Consider the following 19,403-nt stretch of genomic DNA (forward strand, 5'->3'; position numbering starts at 1 on the left):
ATTTCCGTTTTCTTAGCGTTGAGTTGCTAAAAGTAAATTGACATCCATTTAGGGATGATGTTTGATAAGAAATTATCGAGTTTGAGCCCATTATCAAATCCTCTTATCGAACCGATTCCTTATCGATTCTCTTATCGAATCCAGATAGGTTGTTGTATATGGAAAAAAACACAATATTTGGTTTAACAAAAGATCACTTTTATTTTATAAGAAAAAAATAAAATAAAATAAAGAAATAAATATTGACTGTTACCCCCCTAAAAAAAATATATATATATTGACTGTTGTTATCCAAAGTATATTAAGTGGGATTTTTCAGAAAAACAAATATATACAGTAACACAAAAACAACCTGTCTCTGTGATCACTATAGGTGTATAAATAATAATATAGTGTTAAATAAAATCAGTCCCTTGGACACAAAACTGAAAATAATACAGCTCTCCAAAAAGTGCACTTCTGCTGCTATTGGAACATACTAACTACACACACTATGACACTCAGAACACTACAGTCATCAATCAACAATTCTTCCCCCCTTACATGAGAGCGAAGCCAGGCAATAATTGCATATTGCCTGTTCTGCCCTCACTATACGTGTTGAGGTTATATAAAGCTTGGCAGACAGCTAACAAACAATCCAAAGCAGATTAATCCATTTAGGCTCTTTATTGTTGTTGATCTTGCTTTGTCTTTTCCTATCTTTACTTTTGTCTTGCACTGGACTGTTATTTTTATTTTTTTTAACTGAAATACACACAATGACAAATGTATAAGCTATGTGATTCAATTAACATACTGAAATGTAATACACAATATGTAAATATTAGCTTCTCACAAATATACAGTACTATCATCAAGCAAATACTTCTGAGTGTTGAAACTATTTCGATGGTGGAAATATACGACTGGCAGCCATTTTAATCCTCAAAACATCCATTGAAACAGTGCACAAAAATCGTTTTTCAATAAACATCTTATATCAAACGTAACCACTTTCCACCTTAATATTGAGTTACATAAACAAGTTAAACAGTTTACTTACAGACTTATCTTTTCCAAGGCTTGTAAGAGCTAACACAACTTGTCTACTTCTCAATTGTCTCAACCCGGAAGTGCCCAAACTAATGACGCGTAGTGTTTTCATATCGCTACAAGGTGTCAGTAAGAGTCTACAATCAAATGGGCATAACATTGCAGGTCCCACAGGGCATTTCCTGTACGTGGAAAGGGATTCGTTCCCAGGGATTCTAATAAAGAACCAACTCTTTTTCTTTACTATAGTGGCCTCGATAACAGGAACCGGTTCTCAACAAGGGATTCGAGTTGATGGAATCGGTTCTTTTTTTATCGAACAACCGGGAGAACCGATTTCGAACATCATCTCTACATCCATTGTTTAATTTCATTCAAACAAGCCTCCAGGTGACTACAATCTGCCGTGTTGGTCAACTTTAGGGGTATGTAGAGTTGGATGTCATCAGCATAACAGTGAAAGCTAACACCATATTTGAGTATGATGTCACCAGACGGCAGCATGTAGATGCTGAAGAGTGCAGGGCAAAGAACCGAACCCTGTGGAACTCGGCACGTTACCTCATACTTGCCAACCCTCCCGGATTTTCCGGGAGACTCCCGAAATTCAGCGCCTCTCCCGAAAACCTCCCGGGACAAATTTTCTCCCGAAAATCTCCAGAAATTCAGGCGGAGCTGGAGGCCACGCCCCCTCCAGCTCCATGCGGACCTGAGTGACGTGTTGACAGCCTGTTCTCACGTCCGCTTTCCCATAATATAAACAGCTAATGATCGAGGGCGAGTTCTTGGTTTCTTATGTGGGTTTATTGTTAGGCAGTTTCATTAACGTCCTCCCAGCGCGGTAACAACACACAACAACAGCAGTCAAGTTTTCGTCCCCCGTAAAGCAGTTCGTCTGCCATAAACAGCAATGTTGTGACACTTTTAAACAGGACAATACTGCCATCTACTGTACATGCATATGTGACCCACCCGTAATGTGTCACATTTTTGTGTTGACTTACTTATTTTATTTTGTGGTTTGAATTCGTTTTTGGAGCAGTCCTTACACATTTATCAGTATTCACATTGGTCAGTAGGGGGCAGTAGGGCGTTTCTTCCCAATTGAATGCTATCACCTGCAGACCGGAAGTGTCTTGTCATTCTGATGAGAGCGACCAGTCTGTGAACAATTGAAACGTCCTGTGTGCTTTTTCCTCCTGTATAACAGGTTAGTTTTGGTGAATCAACTCACTGAATAATATCCATGTGATCTTTATAAGTTTAAGTACACATTCTGATGGTGGAGCCTAACTCTAAAGTGTTTGTGAGTTGTAGTTTGTATTTGTGAATGAATCCAGTGCACAGCTGCAGTAATCAATACAAAAAGGCGACGTGAGTGCGCAATGTTTATATAGGAACTTCTGATCCTAATTCAGACTCCCAAATTAGAGCTCCCATTTTCTTATTGATTTTATAATGTATATTTGTATAATGTGTGTGTTCTGAAATAGTGACAGAGAATAGAACAAGGATGAACAATTCAACCCTTAACTCAACAATGACTAGATGAGTGTTATGTGTGTGTATATGTGTAAATAAATGAACACTGAAATTCAAGTATTTCTTTTATATATATATATATATATATATATATATATATATATATATATATATATATATATATGTATATATATATATATATATATACATATATATATATATATATATATATATATACATATATATATATACATATATATATATATATATATATATATATATATATATATATATATATATATATATATATATATATATATATATATATATATGTAATAAAATATATATATATATATAGCTAGAATTCACTGAAAGTCAAGTATTTCTTATATATATATCTTAACCACGCCCCCAACCACGCCCCCCCGCCCCACCCCCGACCACGCCCCCCACCCCCCCACCTCCCGAAATCGGAGGTCTCAAGGTTGGCAAGTATGCGTTACCTTAACATGCTCCGAGGTCACATTGTTGTGGGAGACGCACTGCATCCTGTCAGTAAGATAGGAGTTAAACCAAGAAAAGGTCTATCATACCAATACGTGTTTTGATACGTTCTAACAAAATGTTATGATTGTTGGATTTTATAGGCATAATAGTGGAGCTGCCATTGGCTCCGCTGTAAACAGACGTTTATTTATGTTTATTTAATATTTAGAATGCATTTCAAAAAATTCCATCCGTCGTCATATCTTTCATAATGATTGTGAACGATAGGCAAATTAAAAAAAAAAAGTGCAGTTCCCCTTTACAGATCCCCTCTAATGCTGACAACATTGGCACTTATTTCATAGTTTTGGACCTAAAAAAGTCTACAGGTAAAATTCTCACCAAAATAGACACTGTAGGGATTTTAGACTTATTTTCTAACGAGTTAAAGCACATTTTGGAACGTCCACTTTTAGCTTCAAAAAGTGAGAGGGCGCTGCATCAGCCTGCTGACGTCACCTACAGAAGACCGTATTGCGTAGTAAGCGTTTTGGTAGCATCTTAATCCCGAATCATGTTATTTTCACTCAGAATTTGAAGGAATGATAAAATATGGCTGCCAGATGCAAAATGAGACGGATGAAGCAAGAGGAGTTTAGTTTCTAAAAAATAGTTTCTGTTGCTGTTCTGCAGAAAAAGTGTTACCATATTTTTCGGAGTATAAGTCGCACCTGCCAAAAATGCATAATAAAAAAGGAAAAAAACATATATAAGTCGCACTAGAGCCCGGCCAAACTATGAAAAAAACTGCGACTTATAGTCCGAAAAATACGGTGCTAGTTCTCCAACATCGCACACAGGTTGGAGAGCACAATAACATAAATGTGGAGGGCACCTAATGCCATTTGTACAAGCAAAAACCTAATTTGAATAGGGCAATCTGCACCAGTTTTCAATTGAACACACAGTCTTAGTAGATCACATGCATCACGACCACTCATAGTACACACAATTTTACAAATTGCACACGCTGTTTAGCACGTTATTTGGATCCTAGTAGATCAGGCCCTTAGTCTTTTGAGTGAATAAGTTGGTTCACGCTTTGCACCCTCAATAATCCCCATCTTGACTACGAAGGGGAAGGGGAGTTATAACAAATGCATTTTTAATTGTTGCACAATCGAGAAGTTGGCAAAAGAAATCTGTCAGATATTTTGTTAGGCAATCCAAACGCTAGCGTCGAGTGGTTGCCATTCACCATTGAATAAAAGAGAAGAGGAAGAAGAGATGGATAAATATTGTTATTTCCAATCAGCGCTGACTTGCCTAAACTTGAGAGAAATAAAACATGTTACTTGAGATAAACCTTCTCCCAAGAGACATTTTGCCTCTTTCCAAATCAACATTTATCTTTCTTCTTTTGGCTCAGCGCCACCTTAAACAAATCTGGCTCATTGCAGGGGGGTCAGAGGTCAAGCATGACTCAAGTTCTCCAGGGACAACAACTATGCTGTTCAGGACATACACATACACACGCATTCGAGAGCATTAACATTCTGCACTCATGTGGACACACCAAAGTCACTAATTGGAAGCAAAAAGCGAGAGAAGTGCATGGATGCAGCACTTTATCAGTTAATAAAGGGATGAGAGGTTGGACTTAGTTGCCTCTCAGTCACACTTGCAGAGCAAAGCTCTGACAAGGAACTTCCCGTCTTGTACCCGCAGCGTTAACATGCCTTCTTCTCCCTCCAAAGACGCAAACACGCCAGGATGCTACAGCAATGTGTGCACTAACGTAAGCATCGTTAGTGCGTACAATGTCCAGGATGTCTCGTGGACAAATGTGCTCTTTAAAAAGCAAATATGGATGCTTGGTGACATCAAGGCAGCGTGTTGCTGCACGAAGCGTTATCTTCTATGAGCAGCCAACAGACGAGAGACGCCTGCTTCGATACGACAACTCGTAAACATACACTGTACTGCCCATGTGCATGGGGGCTCACAGCTCTATGCTCCCCTGTTTGAGTCCAGCCTGTAACACAACTTTGGGGAGGAGGCGGGAGGGGTTTGCTGCTCTTTTGATGCCACACAGACAGAACAAACACACCTTGATCATCTTTCACCAACCATCCAGTATACATACAGCAATGTTAATATTTGGTTACATGTCCCTTGGCAAGTTTCACTGCAATAAGGCACTTTTGGTAGCCGTCCACAAGCTTCTGGTTGAATTTTTGACTACTCCTCTTGACAAAATTGGTGCAGTTCAGCTAGATTTGTTGGTTTTCTGACATGGACTTGTTTCATCAGCATTGTCCACACGTTTAAGCCAGGACTTTGGGAAGGCCATTCTAAAACCTTCATTCTAGCCTGATTTAGCCATTCTTTTACCTGACTTAAATGTGTAGACAATGCTGAAGAAACAAGTGCATGTCAGAAAACCAACAAATTTAGCTGAACTGCACCAATTTTGTCAAGAGGAGTGGTCAAAGATTCAACCAGAAGCTTGCCAGAAGCTTGTGGATGGCAACCAAAAGTGCCTTATTGCAGTGAAACTTGCCAAGGGACATGTAACCAAATATTAACATTGCTGTATGTATACTTTTGACCCAACAGATTTGGTGACATTTTCAGTAGACCCATAATAAATTCATAAAAGAACCAAACTTCATGAATGTTTTTTGTGAGCAACAAGTATGTGCTCCAATCACTCTATCACAAAAAATAAGAGTTGTAGAAATGATTGGAAACTCAAGACAGCCATGACATTATGTTCTTTACAAGTGTATGTAAACTTTTGACCACGACTATATATATATATATATATATATATATATATATATATATATCCATCCATCCATTTTCTACCGCTTATTCCCTTTGGGGTCGCGGGGGGCGCTGGAGCCTATCTCAGCTACAATCGGGCGGTAGGCGGGGTACACCCTGGATAAGTCGCCACCTCATCGCAGGGCCAACACAGATAGACAGACAACATTCACACTCACATTCACAATTAATTTAAAAAAATGAAACTATATAATAGTATAAAGAAGTATGCATTAGTCAAACCTCGGATTCAGAAGGAGCAGTGTGGTTTTCGTCCTTCTAGTGGAACTTTGGAAATGGCATTGGACTGTGTCCCGCACCACCTGATTGTGGCGGTTCTTTCCCTGTATGATCAGTGTCAGAGCTTGGAACGCATTGTCGGACCAGTTTCCAGTGAGGATTGGACTCCACCAGGGCTGCCCTTTGTCACAGATTCTGTTCATAATTTGTATGGACAGAATTTCTAGGCGCAGTCAGGGCTTTGAGGGGATCCAGTTTGGTGGCTGCAGGAATAGGTCTCTGCTTTTTGCAGATAATGTGGTCTTGCTGTCTTCATCTGACCAGGATCTTCAACTCTCACTGGATCGGTTCGCAGTTGAGTGTGAAGCGACTGGGATGAGAATCAGCACCTCCAAGTCCTCCCAGGTTAGGGAGGAGACTTTGCACCAAGTGGAAGAGTTTAATTACCTCGGAGTCTTGTTCACGAGTGAGGGAAGAGTGGATCGTGAGATCGACAGTGGCATCTGCAGTGTATCGATCTGTTAAGGTGAAGAAGGAGCAGAGCCAGAAGGCAAAGCTCTCAATTTACCGGTCAATCTAAGTTCCTATCCTCACCTATGGTCATGAGCTTTGGGTTGTGACCGAAAGGTCAAGATCACGGGTACAAGCGTCCGAAATTAGTTTAATCTGTCGGGTGGCGGGGCTCTCCCTTACAGATAGGGTGGGAAGCTCTGTCATTTGGAAGAAGCTCAGAATAAAGCCACTGCTCCTACACATCGAGAGGAGCCAGATGAGGGTGTTTGGGCATCTGGTCAGGATGCCCTCTGAACGCCTCCCTAGTAGGAGACCACGGGGAAGACCAAGGACAAGTTGGGGGGACTATGTCTCACAGCTGGCCTGGGAATGCCTCGGAATCCCCTGGGAGGAGCTGGACGAGGTGGCTGGGGAGAGGAGAGTCTGGGCTTCTCTGCTTAGCCTATTGCCCCCACCACACAACCTCGGATACGCGGAAGAAGATGGATGGACGGATGGATAATAGTATGAATACAAATATATTCAAATAAATTTAATACAAAAATAAACATTCTTATTATACAATCTATTTATGTTATGTACACACATATATATATATATATATATATATATATATATATATATATATATATATATATATATATATATATATATATATATATATATATATATGTATATATATATATATATATATATATATATATATATATATATATATATATATATATATATGTATATATATATATATATATAAATATATATATACATGTATGACATAAAACATTAAATTTAACATACATTTACATATATTTTTTTATAATTGTAAAATGTTTCCATACTTTTGGTACACAGTTTAGTTTGACACTGAACAATAGTGTGTTTCATTCAACCACAGACATACACACACGTGCACACGCACGCATGCACAAGCACACAGTAGGTTCACAGGTCATTTTTATATGTCCGTAAATACCAGAGACATTATTGACAAGCAGAATTTAGAGCCAAAGTAGGGATGAAATGAATATGAGCATTGTTCAGCACACACACACACACACACACACACACACACACACACACACACACACACACACACACACACACACAAAGAAGTTCATTAAAAGTTGTTTTAATGGGGATAGGCGGCACGGGGGGGTTGTCAAAGAGGCAGACTGGGGTCGCTTAGCTTCATGCTGGGTTAACATCGACAGAACACTAAATCTCGCACTAACATTGCTTCTCTCACAAACTATATTCCCAAAGTGTACTTCCTCCATTACACTCTTTTATTGGCCGTTATTATGACTAGTCTGAGTGGAGGTACACAAGGTACTTCATTCTAATGACACACACAGCAGTGGTGTTGAAAACACAATTTAGGCGGTCAAACGTGGTCACGTGACAATAGAACATTGTTACTGAAGGTGGACAGAGCCGGACAACAAAAGTGCTTCGGAAATGAGAAAGGAAGTCCAGCCCAGGCTCTTTTTGCGTCACAGCGTTTACGGGAGCAACAAGTCAGTCAGTTTATTCTGAAATCTTCATGATCACCCCTTCATTTGGACTGTCTAGCTCTGCCCCTATAGAGACCCTACCACTGTTCTTGGTACCCCAACTCAGGGTCAGGATCTGACATTTTGGTAGCCAACAAAGTACATCATTTTTATTTTTATTTATTTTTTGTCCTGTCCAGCTTCTCAGGCAAATCATATAGTTGATGTAGATGCCCATATCGGCTATACAAATTTACTTTACAAAACAGAAGTGTGGGATACTTCTCTTGTTGCCTTATTTGTATTGGACATCATTAAATGTATTTATATTATCATTTAGTGCAGCCGGGCAGGAGGGGATGGAAAGAGAAACAAAGGAAGACAGAGGGGGAAATTGTGGAGACAAGAGGGGGATAAGACAGAGAGACAAAAACAACAACAGCAAACACAACAACAACAACAATAGAACAACATCAGCAAATACGATATGTACAAATATGATAGTAAAAGTGATAGCAAAGAAGCAGTTAGTGAAATAAATAATAATAGAGAAATGACAATGAACATTATTACACTACCAATGGAGCAATACAAATACCAATAGAAATAGCACTATTGTACAAAGTACATCAAGTCAAGCTGTGCTGATTGGATGGGACAGGCTGGATTGTCACCTGGCTGGACCACCAGAGCATAAAACAATGTCACAGCAGCAACAAGAATCATGCTAGCTTGGACAATAGTCTATAGCAGTGGTTCTCAAATGGGTTACGCGTACCCCTGGGGGTACTTGAAGGTATGCCAAGGGGTACGTGAGATTTTTTTTAAATATTCTAAAAATAGCAACAATTCAAACATCCTTTATAAATATATTTATTGAATAATACTTCAACAAAATATGAATGTAAGTTCATAAACTCAGTGAAGCACAAGCTCAGGTTTCTCACTAAAATGTCTGTCAAAAAGAACTGTGAAAAGAAATGCAACAATGCAATATTCAGTGTTGACAGCTAGATTTTTTATGGACATGTTCCATAAATATTGATGTTAAAGATTTCTTTTTTTGTGAAGAAATGTTTAGAATTAAGTTCATGAACACAGATGGATCTCTGTTACAATCCCCAAAGAGGGCACTTTAAGTTGATGATTACTTCTAGGTGTAGAAATCTTTATTTATAATTGAATCACTTGTTTATTTTTCAACAAGTTTTTAGTTATTTGTATATCTTTTTTTCCAAATAGTTCAAGAAAGACCACTACAAATGAGCAATATTTTGCCCTGTTATGCAATTTAATAAATCAGAAACTGATGACATATTGCTGTATTTTACTTCTTTATCTCTTTTTTTCAACCAAAAATGCTTTGCTCTGATTAGGAGGTACTTGAATTAAAACAATGTTCACAGGGGGGTACATCACTGAAAAAAGGTTGAGGACCACTGGTCTATAGTAACATTATGTTAGTAAATAAGTTGCTGTCACAGATAGCCCTCAAACATTCCAGCAAGCATCAACAGAGTGAATCATGTGTGGAAAAGCATGCAGTTCAACAGCTGCTTCCAATAGTCTTTTTGTTTGGCAGTTCTCTGTTGTGACAACAGCGCTGACAAGGACACAACAACAACAACAACAACAACAACAACAACAACAACAAACGACATACTCCTTACCTGTGTGCATGGAGAAGAAGAAAAAGAAGAAATTAGTCCCACATCCAACACTTCCTCAGCTCAGAAGTCTCATCTTGGACTGCTGAGGAGCTCCTGGGCCAGTATGTTGTAATCATAGCGTGTGTATGTCTGCTATGTGCTGATAGCAGCAGCTAAAGACGCTTCACTTTTGTCCACTCTCAGCTGTACTTCCTCACCACTTTCTGTTCCACCTCATCCCTCCCACTCTTCCTCTTCCTCCTCTCCCATATCGACCACTCCTACTTTTTGGAATCTTTCCTCCTCTTCTGTCAACTTCTTTCCATCTTTTTTTTGTTTCAACTTTGCTTCTCTTCTTCCTGTCCTCTTTAAAGCGTTAGGGAAACAATGTTCAACACTTCTGTGAGACTTTTCTGACTTTTCCTCGCAGTTTATTTCTTTGCATTCCACACAACAATTCAAGTCCATTTCCTCCCTGTGACTCACACTTTATTCCGCTTCACTTCCTCCTCCTCTTTCCTTCCACTCTGCCCTTCCCCCGGCCGCTTTGCTGGAACACCCCCACAATTGACAGACCATCATTTATACTCACCAATCTATGTACACCACGACTACATACTGTATATAAACCACTACATACAGTATATATACCACTACATACATCTATTTGGACCACTACATAGAGTATATTAGTCTGGTGTGCCGTGGCAGATTATCTAATTTCACCTATTTGGGTTAAAAATATTTTTTGCAAACCAGTAATTATAGTCTGCAAATGATGTGTTGTTGTTGAGTGTCTGTGCTGTCTAGAGCTCGGCAGAGTAACCGTGTAATACTCTTCCATATCAGTAGGTGGCAGCCAGTAGCTAATTGCTTTGTAGATGTCGGAAACAGCGGGAGGCAGTGTGCAGGTAAAAAGGTATCTAATGCTTAAACCAAAAATAAACAAAAGGTGAGTGCCCCTAAGAAAAGGCATTGAAGCTTAGGGAAGGCTATGCAGAACGAAACTAAAACTGAACTGGCTACAAAGTAAACAAAAACAGAATGCTGGACGACAGCAAAGACTTACTGTGGAGCAAAGACGGCGTCCACAATGTACGTGACAATCAACAATGTCCCCACAAAGAAGGATAAAAACAACTGAAATATTCTTGACTGCTAAAACAAAGTAGATACAGGAAATATCGCTCAAAGGAAGACATGAAACTGCTACTGGAAAATACCAAAAAAAGAGAAAAAGCCATCAAAATAGGAGCACAAGACAAGAACTAAAACACTACACACAGGAAAACAGCAATAAACTCCAAATAGGTCAGGGCGTGATGTGACAGGTGGTGACAGTACACCTACTTTGAGACAACAGCTATAGTGATGCATGCTTGGTTATGGTTTGAATTCATATACAACACTTGCGACAACGACTTTTTACTGTCAACTGAGTTTCGTTTTTTAATGATTTCTGCTGGTGGTGTGCCTCCGCATTTTTTCAACGCAAAAAATGTGCCTTGGCTCAAAAAAGGTTGAAAAACACTGCTGTATATAAACCACTACATACAGTATATATACCACTACATACATCTATTTGGACCACTACATAGAGTATATTAGTCTGGTGTGCCGTGGGAGATTATCTAATTTCACCTATTTGGGTTAAAAATATTTTTTGCAAACCAGTAATTATAGTCTGCAAATGATGTGTTGTTGTTGAGTGTCTGTGCTGTCTAGAGCTCGGCAGAGTAACCGTGTAATACGCTTCCATATCAGTAGGTGGCAGACGGTAGCTAATTGCTTTATAGATGTCGGAAACAGCGGGAGGCAGCGTGCAGGTAAAAAGGTGTCTCATGCTTAAACCAAAAATAAACAAAAGGTGAGTGCACCTAAGAAAAGGCATTGAAGCTTAGGGATGGCTATGCAGAACGGAACTAAAACTGAACTGGCTACAAAGTAAACAAAAACAGAATGCTGGACGACAGCAAAGACTTACTGTGGAGCAAAGACGGCGTCCACAATGTACATCTGAACATGACATGACAATCAACAATGTCCCCACAAATAAGTATAAAAAAAACGACGGATATGTTCTTGATTGCTAAAACAAAGTAGGTGCGGGAAATATCGCTCAAAGGAAGACATGAAACTGCTACAGGAAAATACCAAAAAAAGAGAAAAATACACCAAAATGGGAGCACAAGACAAGAGCTAAAACACTGCACACAGGAAATCAGCAAAAAACTCAAAATTAGTCAGATGTGACAGGTCATGACAGTAGACCTACTTTGAGACAAGAGCTATATTGATGCATGCTTGGTTATGGTTTGAATTCATATACAACACTTGCGACAACGACTTTTTACTGTCAACTGAGTTTCGTTTTTTAATGATTTCTGCTGTTGGTGTGCCTCCGCATTTTTTCAATGCAAAAAATGTGCCTTGGCTCAAAAAAGGTTGAAAAACACTGCTGTATATAAACCACTACATACCAGTGATGTGCAGTCACTAGAGGCAGGTGAGGCGGGGCCTCACCTGCCATCATGGAAAGAAAAAAAAAGGAAAATTAATTTTTTTAAATTAAATTGATATATGTATCCAGTGATTATACTATAAAGTTATTTTCCATTTAACTTAACCAGTTTTAGATTATTTTTATTTAAAATCGCTGAATTTTCACATTTGCCGTTCAAATACTGAGAAGAGACGGTGCGGTGATCAGCAGCCAGTTGAGGCACGTCACTCAGTTGTGCCTCACCATGGATTGCGGACTCGGCTAACTGCTGGCCTGCTGTGCAGTGAGACTGTATTGCTATATGAATTATATTATACATTTCCATAGTTTAGTTAGCTGAGGTTTATAATGTACAGTGTACTTTGTCAACAACTGTATGTGTGTAACGTATTTCTTGTGCTGAGCAATCATAAAACTGCTGCGAAGACGCACTGTGTGAGGCTCGCGTAATCCCGCCTCCTGGTGCCGGTTATTGCACCTCCGCCGCAGATTGCACCCCCCGACGGGAGCGCCACACCGACCAAAGCCCACACCCAAACCCTCCACGTGCAAGACCGAATCCACCCAAAAAAAGTCACTTAACAAGAAGCCAAAAAGTGCAAAAACAACATTGCTCGCGCCGCAGGAGCCGTGAACGACTGCAGGGACACAACATTGATGCGTGGTTGGTTATGGTTAAAAGTCATATCCAACAATTGCGACAACGACTTTTTACTGTCAACTGAGTTTCGTTTTTTCATGATTTCTGCTGGTGGTGTGCCTCCGGATTTTTTCAACGCAAAAAATGTGCCTTGGCTCAAAAAAGGTTGAAAAACACTGTATTAGGCAACTCGCGGCTCTAGAGCCACATGCGGGTCTTTAGCGCCGCCCTAGTGGCTCCCTGGAGCATTTAAAAATGTTTATGAAGATTTAAAAAGATGAAGAAAGAAGTATATTTTTGTTTTAATGTGGTTTCTGTAGAAGGACAAACATGACACAAACCTTCCTAATTGTTAGAAATCCCACTGTTTTAATTAAACATGCTTCATTGATGAGAGTATTTGGCGAGCGACGTTTTGTCCTACTAATTTTGGCGGTCCTTGAACTCACCATAGTTTGTTAACATGTGCAACTTTCTCTAATGCTGCCAGAGAAAGACATATTTTATGCCCCTCCTTCTTTGTCTTATTTTGCCCACCAAACTTGTTATGCTGTGCGTGCACAAACGTGAGCTTTGTAGATGTTATTGACTTGTTGGAGTGCTAATCAGGCATATTTGGTCAGTGCTAACATGCTATTTAGGCTAGCTTTATGTACATATTGCATCATTATGCCTCATTTGCAGGTATATTTGAGCCCTTTTAATGTCCTTTACTTATGTCCACTGTGTATTTAATTTATATTTGCATGACTTATGACACATTATCTGTATGTAATACTGGCTGCATTTCTGATAGTTGTTAGTGTGCCATGTTGTTCCAGACGACAGCAAACGTTGCAAAGATTGTAATAAATCCATTAGAAGAAGACAGCCTGCCGTTTCCTTTAACTTGGAGACACTAATCTATACATTTGGCCATTATAAACCAGTAATTTCCAGGAATGATCAAACCCTCTATTTTACTAATGTTTTCCAATTTTGTAAAAATGTGTAGAATACATATTATATTTTAACATTTCTGTCAACAAAGTTTTGCGTAAGCCTGCGACATATAGTAATTTTTATTGTAGGCTATTATAGCTAATATAAACACTTAGCCTACATCATGTGTTGCTGTCATTGTAAGACTTGCTGATCCAGACAGATTTTTTTTGTACTTTTGGTCCAATATGGCTCTTTTAACATTTTGAGTTGCCAACCCCTGGGCTAGAGCGATATGGCCAAAAAATAAAATCACTGACTTTTTTCACAAAAAATTCCATTCACGAATTTTTTCCTTATACTTTTTAAAGAAGCTAAATTAATTCAAATGACAGAGATAATTAAAAAACAAGTCTTGCTTTTATTTGATCCAAAACTAGGAGTTTGACACTGCATTGTACGCTTCGGAAAATATTTTTTTTCAATTAAGTGGGTTCTTTTTAGAACAGATATAAATTGAGCTTTGTAGAAAATAATTTTCAAAAAACTAAACAGGTGAAATTGATTAATTTTAGCTAGTTCGGGCATACTTACTGTGACCCTTTTGCTCATACAGTATGTGGATCAATATGCTTTGTTTTAGTTTGATAAAATTATTCAATATAGAGCTTCCTATGGAAGGCAAAACCTCTAACTCCTGTAAACAAAAATTAAGTATATCATTGCATGGAAATACATAAACTCCAACTTTGTGATTAATAAAGTACAAACTTAAATCTTCTGTTTTGAATAAAATACTTCTACTGTATATAAATCACTACATACACTACCACATACACCATTACATACTGTATATAAACCACTACATACAGTACATCTATGTTTACCACGACACACTGTATATTAACCACTACATTCACAACATACACCACTACATACTGTCTGTAAACCACTACATACTGTATATATACAATTACATACAGTAGGGAAGCGATTCATATGGCCCCCATTCCTGGGTGGATCTTGCGTGAGAGGAAGGAATGCAGTCTGAATACATTACATACACCACTACATACATGTACATACACCACTGCATGCAATCACATAAATAGACCTACATGTATACTTAGGGCTTTGTTTGTCGCTTTTATAAAACAGTTCAACACAAAATGGACACAAACACTCACACGCGCACACACACAAACACGCACGCACATACACATACACAGACACACACACACACACACACGCAAACAAAATAAAAAGAGTGTCGTTAAAGAAAGTACATATATGTATACCACTACATACAGTAAGTGCACCTGGCACCTGTGCAACTACATCCATGTACATACATCGCTACATACAGTGCACCCAGAAAGTATTCACAGCGCTTTTTTATGTTACAGTCTTATTCCAAAATGGAATAAATTCAATATTTTTCTTCAAAATTTTACAGAAAAAAACCCATGATATCAATGAAAATATTTTTATTTTATTTAGCTAAGTTATTAAAAATTAAAAAATCACATCTACATAAGTATTCACAGCCTTTGTTTACAGTTTTTTTTTTTTTATTTTTTATTTTTTTTTTTTACAGTCGATAGGACACATTTCCCAATACTTCGGTCACTTTTTCAAAACTTTTCACACAGTGAGCACAACAGAAGTATAAATGGGCTAAACTGAGGATCAATTATCATTGCTTTGGCACAAAATGCATTCAATGACTACATCTTTCAAATGACATTAATTATTTTCTCACTTTGACACAACAACCAGCAAAACTCTGTGTACTTACAGGCCAATTTGCACATGCTTACATACTGTTTTCAAAACTGTTCAACTTAAGTTCAAAGCAATAACATGATACACACTTGAATAAGACAGCAATTTGCTACAATTCTACAGTAATATTTTAATGAAATATATTTTTAAAAATCGTAAAATTACATGCTATAAAAACAATTGGACATTTCCACCATCCACATGATCAAATGTCCCTCCTGGACGCAATAAATGCTGGATGCCTGGACATATCAGCAGAAGATTGCCAGGGATGGATCAGGCATGCCAGAAGATTATTTCCAAAGTGTATTGCCCTAGGCGGCAGCACGGTGGCAGAGGGGTTAGTGCATCTGCCTCACAATACGAAGGTCCTGAGTAGTCTTGGGTTCAATCCCGGGCTGGGGATCTTTCTGTGTGGAGTTTGCATGTTCTCCCCGTGACTGCGGATGCAATGGACGTCGAGGGGGTCTAGCATAATATTGTGAAAGTCCAGTACATAGTGGATCTAACATAATAGTGAGAGTCCAGTCCATAGTGGGGCCAGCAGGAGACCATCCCGGGCGGAGACGGGTCAGCAGCGCAGAGATGTCCCCAACCGATGCACAGGTGAGCGGTCCACCCCGGGTCCCGACTCTGGACAGCCAGCACTTCATCCATGGCCCCCACCACCACCACCACCACCACAAGGGAGAGGGGGGCAGAGGAGAAAAGAAAAGAAACGGCAGATCAACTGGTCTAAAAAGGGGGTCTATTTAAAGGCTTGAGTATACAAATGAGTTTTAAGATGGGACTTAAATGCTTCTACTGGGGTAGCATCTCTAACTGTTACCGGGAGGGCATTCCAGAGTACTGGAGCCCGAATAGAAAACACTCTATAGCCCGCAGACTTTTTTTTAAGTGTGTTTTGTTGTCTGTCAACCTTTGTTAGTGTTCTGGAAGAATGAGTTGATTTGAAACATGTATGAAGTGATTTGCTAGTTTTAGTGCATTTTGAAAGTGAAATGAACTGATGTGACGAACTGAAAGTTGGTTTGGAGAACTGTGTGAAGAGTTTTGAAAAAGTGACCTAAGTATTGGGAAATGTGTCCTAGTGACTGTAAAAAACTGGAATACTTTATTGATGCACCTTTGGAAGAAATTACAGCCTCAAGCGTTTTTGAATACGATGCCACAAGCTTGGTACATCTATCTTTGGGCAGTTTCGCCCATTCCTCTTTGCAGCACCTCTCAAGCTCCATCGGGTTAAATGGGAAACATTGGTTTTCATCCGGAATGTCTCTGTGCATTGCTGCATTCATCTTTCCCTCTATCCTGATAAGTTTCCCAGTTCCCACAGCATGATGCTGCCACCACCATACTTCATTGTAGTAATGGTATTGGCCTGGTGATGAGCGGTGCCTGGTTTCCTTCAAACATGATGCCTGGCAGTCAAGCCAAAAAGTTTAAGCTTTGTCTCATCAGAACAGATCATTTTGTTTCTCATGGTCTGAGAGTCTTTCAGATACATTTTTGCAAACTTTTTACTGAGAAATGGCTTCCGTCTGGCCACTATACCATACAGGCCTGATTGAGGGATTGCTGCAGAGGTGGTTTTCATTCCTGAAGGTTCTTCTCTTTCCACAGAGGAATGCTGTAGCTCTGACAGAGTGACCATGGGGGTCTCGGTCACCTCCCTAACTAGACTAAGATGAATGCAGCAATGTACACAGACATCTTGGATAAAAACCAACACTTCCCATCCAACCTGCTTAATCTCTTTGGCTTGAAGGAAATCAGACAGCGCTCATCACCAGACCAATACCATCCCTACAATGAAGCAAGGTGGTGGCAGCATCATGCGGTGGGGATGGTTTTCAACGGCAGGAAGAAGGAGACTAACCAGGATAGAGGGAAAGGTGAATGCAGCAATATACAGAGACATCCTGGATGAAAACCAATGTTTCCCATTCAACCCGATGGAGCTTGAGAAGTGCTGCAAAGAGGAATGGGCAAAAGTGGCCGAAGACAGGTGTGCCAAGCTTGTGGCATCGTATTCAAAAAGACTTGAAGCTGTCATTTCTGCCAAGAGTGAATCAACAAAGTATTGAGCAAACGCTCTGAATACTTATGTACATGTGATTTCTTTGTTTTTAATTTTTAATAAAGTTGTAAAAAATATTTAAAAAAAAACATTTTTACATTGTTATTATAGAGTATTGTCTGTAGAATTTTGAAGACAAAAATGTATTTATTAAATTTTGCAATAACAAACATCATAACATAACAAAATGTGGAAAAAGTGAAGCACTGTGAATACTTTCCGGGTGCACTGTACAATACACAAACCACTACATATTGTACACCACAGTAGGCTACATTGACCACTACTAATAGTATACACTACAGCAGTGGTTCTCAAATGGGGGTACGCGTACCCCTGCGGGTACTTGAAGGTATGCCAAGGGGTACGTGAGATTTTTTTTAAATATTCTAAAAATAGCAACAATTCAAAAATCCTTTATAAATATATTTATTGAATAATACTTCAACAAAATATGAATGTTAAGTTCATAAACTGAACATCAAATCAAGTCGGCTATTCCATTCATTACAATGCAAAAATGCAATATTCAGTGTTGACAGCTAAATTTTTTGTGGACATATTTATAATTGAATCACTTGTTTATTTTTCAACAAGTTTGTAGTTATTTTTATATATTTTTTTCCAAATAGTTCAAGAAAGACCACTACAAATGAGCAATATTTTGCACTGTTATACAACTGATGACTTAGTACTGTATTTTACTTCTTTATCTCTTTTTTTCAACCAAAAATGCTTTGCTCTGATTAGAGGGTACTTGAATTAAAAAAATGTTCACAGGGGGTACATCACTGAAAAAAGGTTGAGAACCACTGCACTACAGCATTAAATACTGTACATATACTGTAAGTACACGCCGGCTGAATTTCCTATCCACATACTGTATGTCCAAGAAGGTGACTACACATACTGTCAACTGTATATGTGCTCTTATAGCATTCATATTGTTTATTTTCCTAAATTTACTGTATTACTTTTATCTTTGTGGTACTCCATTTTTATTTTAGTCCGGTTTAGAGAAAGTACTATGTGTATATTGTATACTCTAAAACTGAAACACACTGCACATTTTGTGTTAAACTTTCTGGAATGTGCTATGCAGGGTTAGTTAAAATCAGCTCCGAGGCCTGCAAAATTACACTCGAGCAAGACCTTCTACTTTTAATGAGGCTGCAAATGGAGTGTTTGTGAGAAAGTCCAGAGCGGACCGCTGGGATCAAGTGTGACGTGGACAAGCATTAAACACATGCATTATTAAAAGCATTATTATTATGAGTATGTCACAATTCAGGGTTCATGAAGCTGGACTGATGCCTTTTCTAGAATGATCTGCAGAAACTTTACCTCGCTGTGTCAAAAGAGGTCTCCCAAAATAATAAAATATCAAAATAGCCATAAATATATGAGAATATAGCAGTGGCAAAGATCATATTTAAACAAATTGTATGACTTAGTTTAATCGTAGTATGACGCCCCCTACTGTCATCTTGTGTTGTTATCTCCAGCTCTGTCAGCAGCATACTGATTAGAACCCTGGTGTTTGTGTGTGTGTGTGTGTGTGTGTGTGTGTGTGAGTGTACAGACAATATAAGAACATTTCCATTAAAACTCTGACTGTTATTGTGTGTTTAAAACAAATGCAGCTGCTTTCTGTCACTGCCATTGTCACACACACACACACACACACACACACACACACAGCGGCTTGTCTCTGCTGCAAATACGTGTGTGCCACCCCCCCCACCCC

General features: G+C 38.8%; 1 protein-coding gene across 1 annotated transcript in view; it reads right to left on the reverse strand.

The window, feature by feature from the left end:
- Positions 1-9,952, reverse strand: part of ripor3 (RIPOR family member 3) — a 31,553-nt gene extending 21,601 nt beyond the window's left edge. Inside the window, exon 1 of the mRNA XM_061932466.1 lies at positions 9,749-9,952. The gene's annotated coding sequence lies outside the window, so the exon portion shown is untranslated. The remainder of the gene's footprint in view (positions 1-9,748) is intronic.
- Positions 9,953-19,403: the final 9,451 nt, after the last annotated feature.

Source organism: Nerophis lumbriciformis, linkage group LG38, assembly GCF_033978685.3.
Source record: "Nerophis lumbriciformis linkage group LG38, RoL_Nlum_v2.1, whole genome shotgun sequence".
In the NCBI taxonomy this organism is placed as follows: domain Eukaryota; kingdom Metazoa; phylum Chordata; class Actinopteri; order Syngnathiformes; family Syngnathidae; genus Nerophis; species Nerophis lumbriciformis.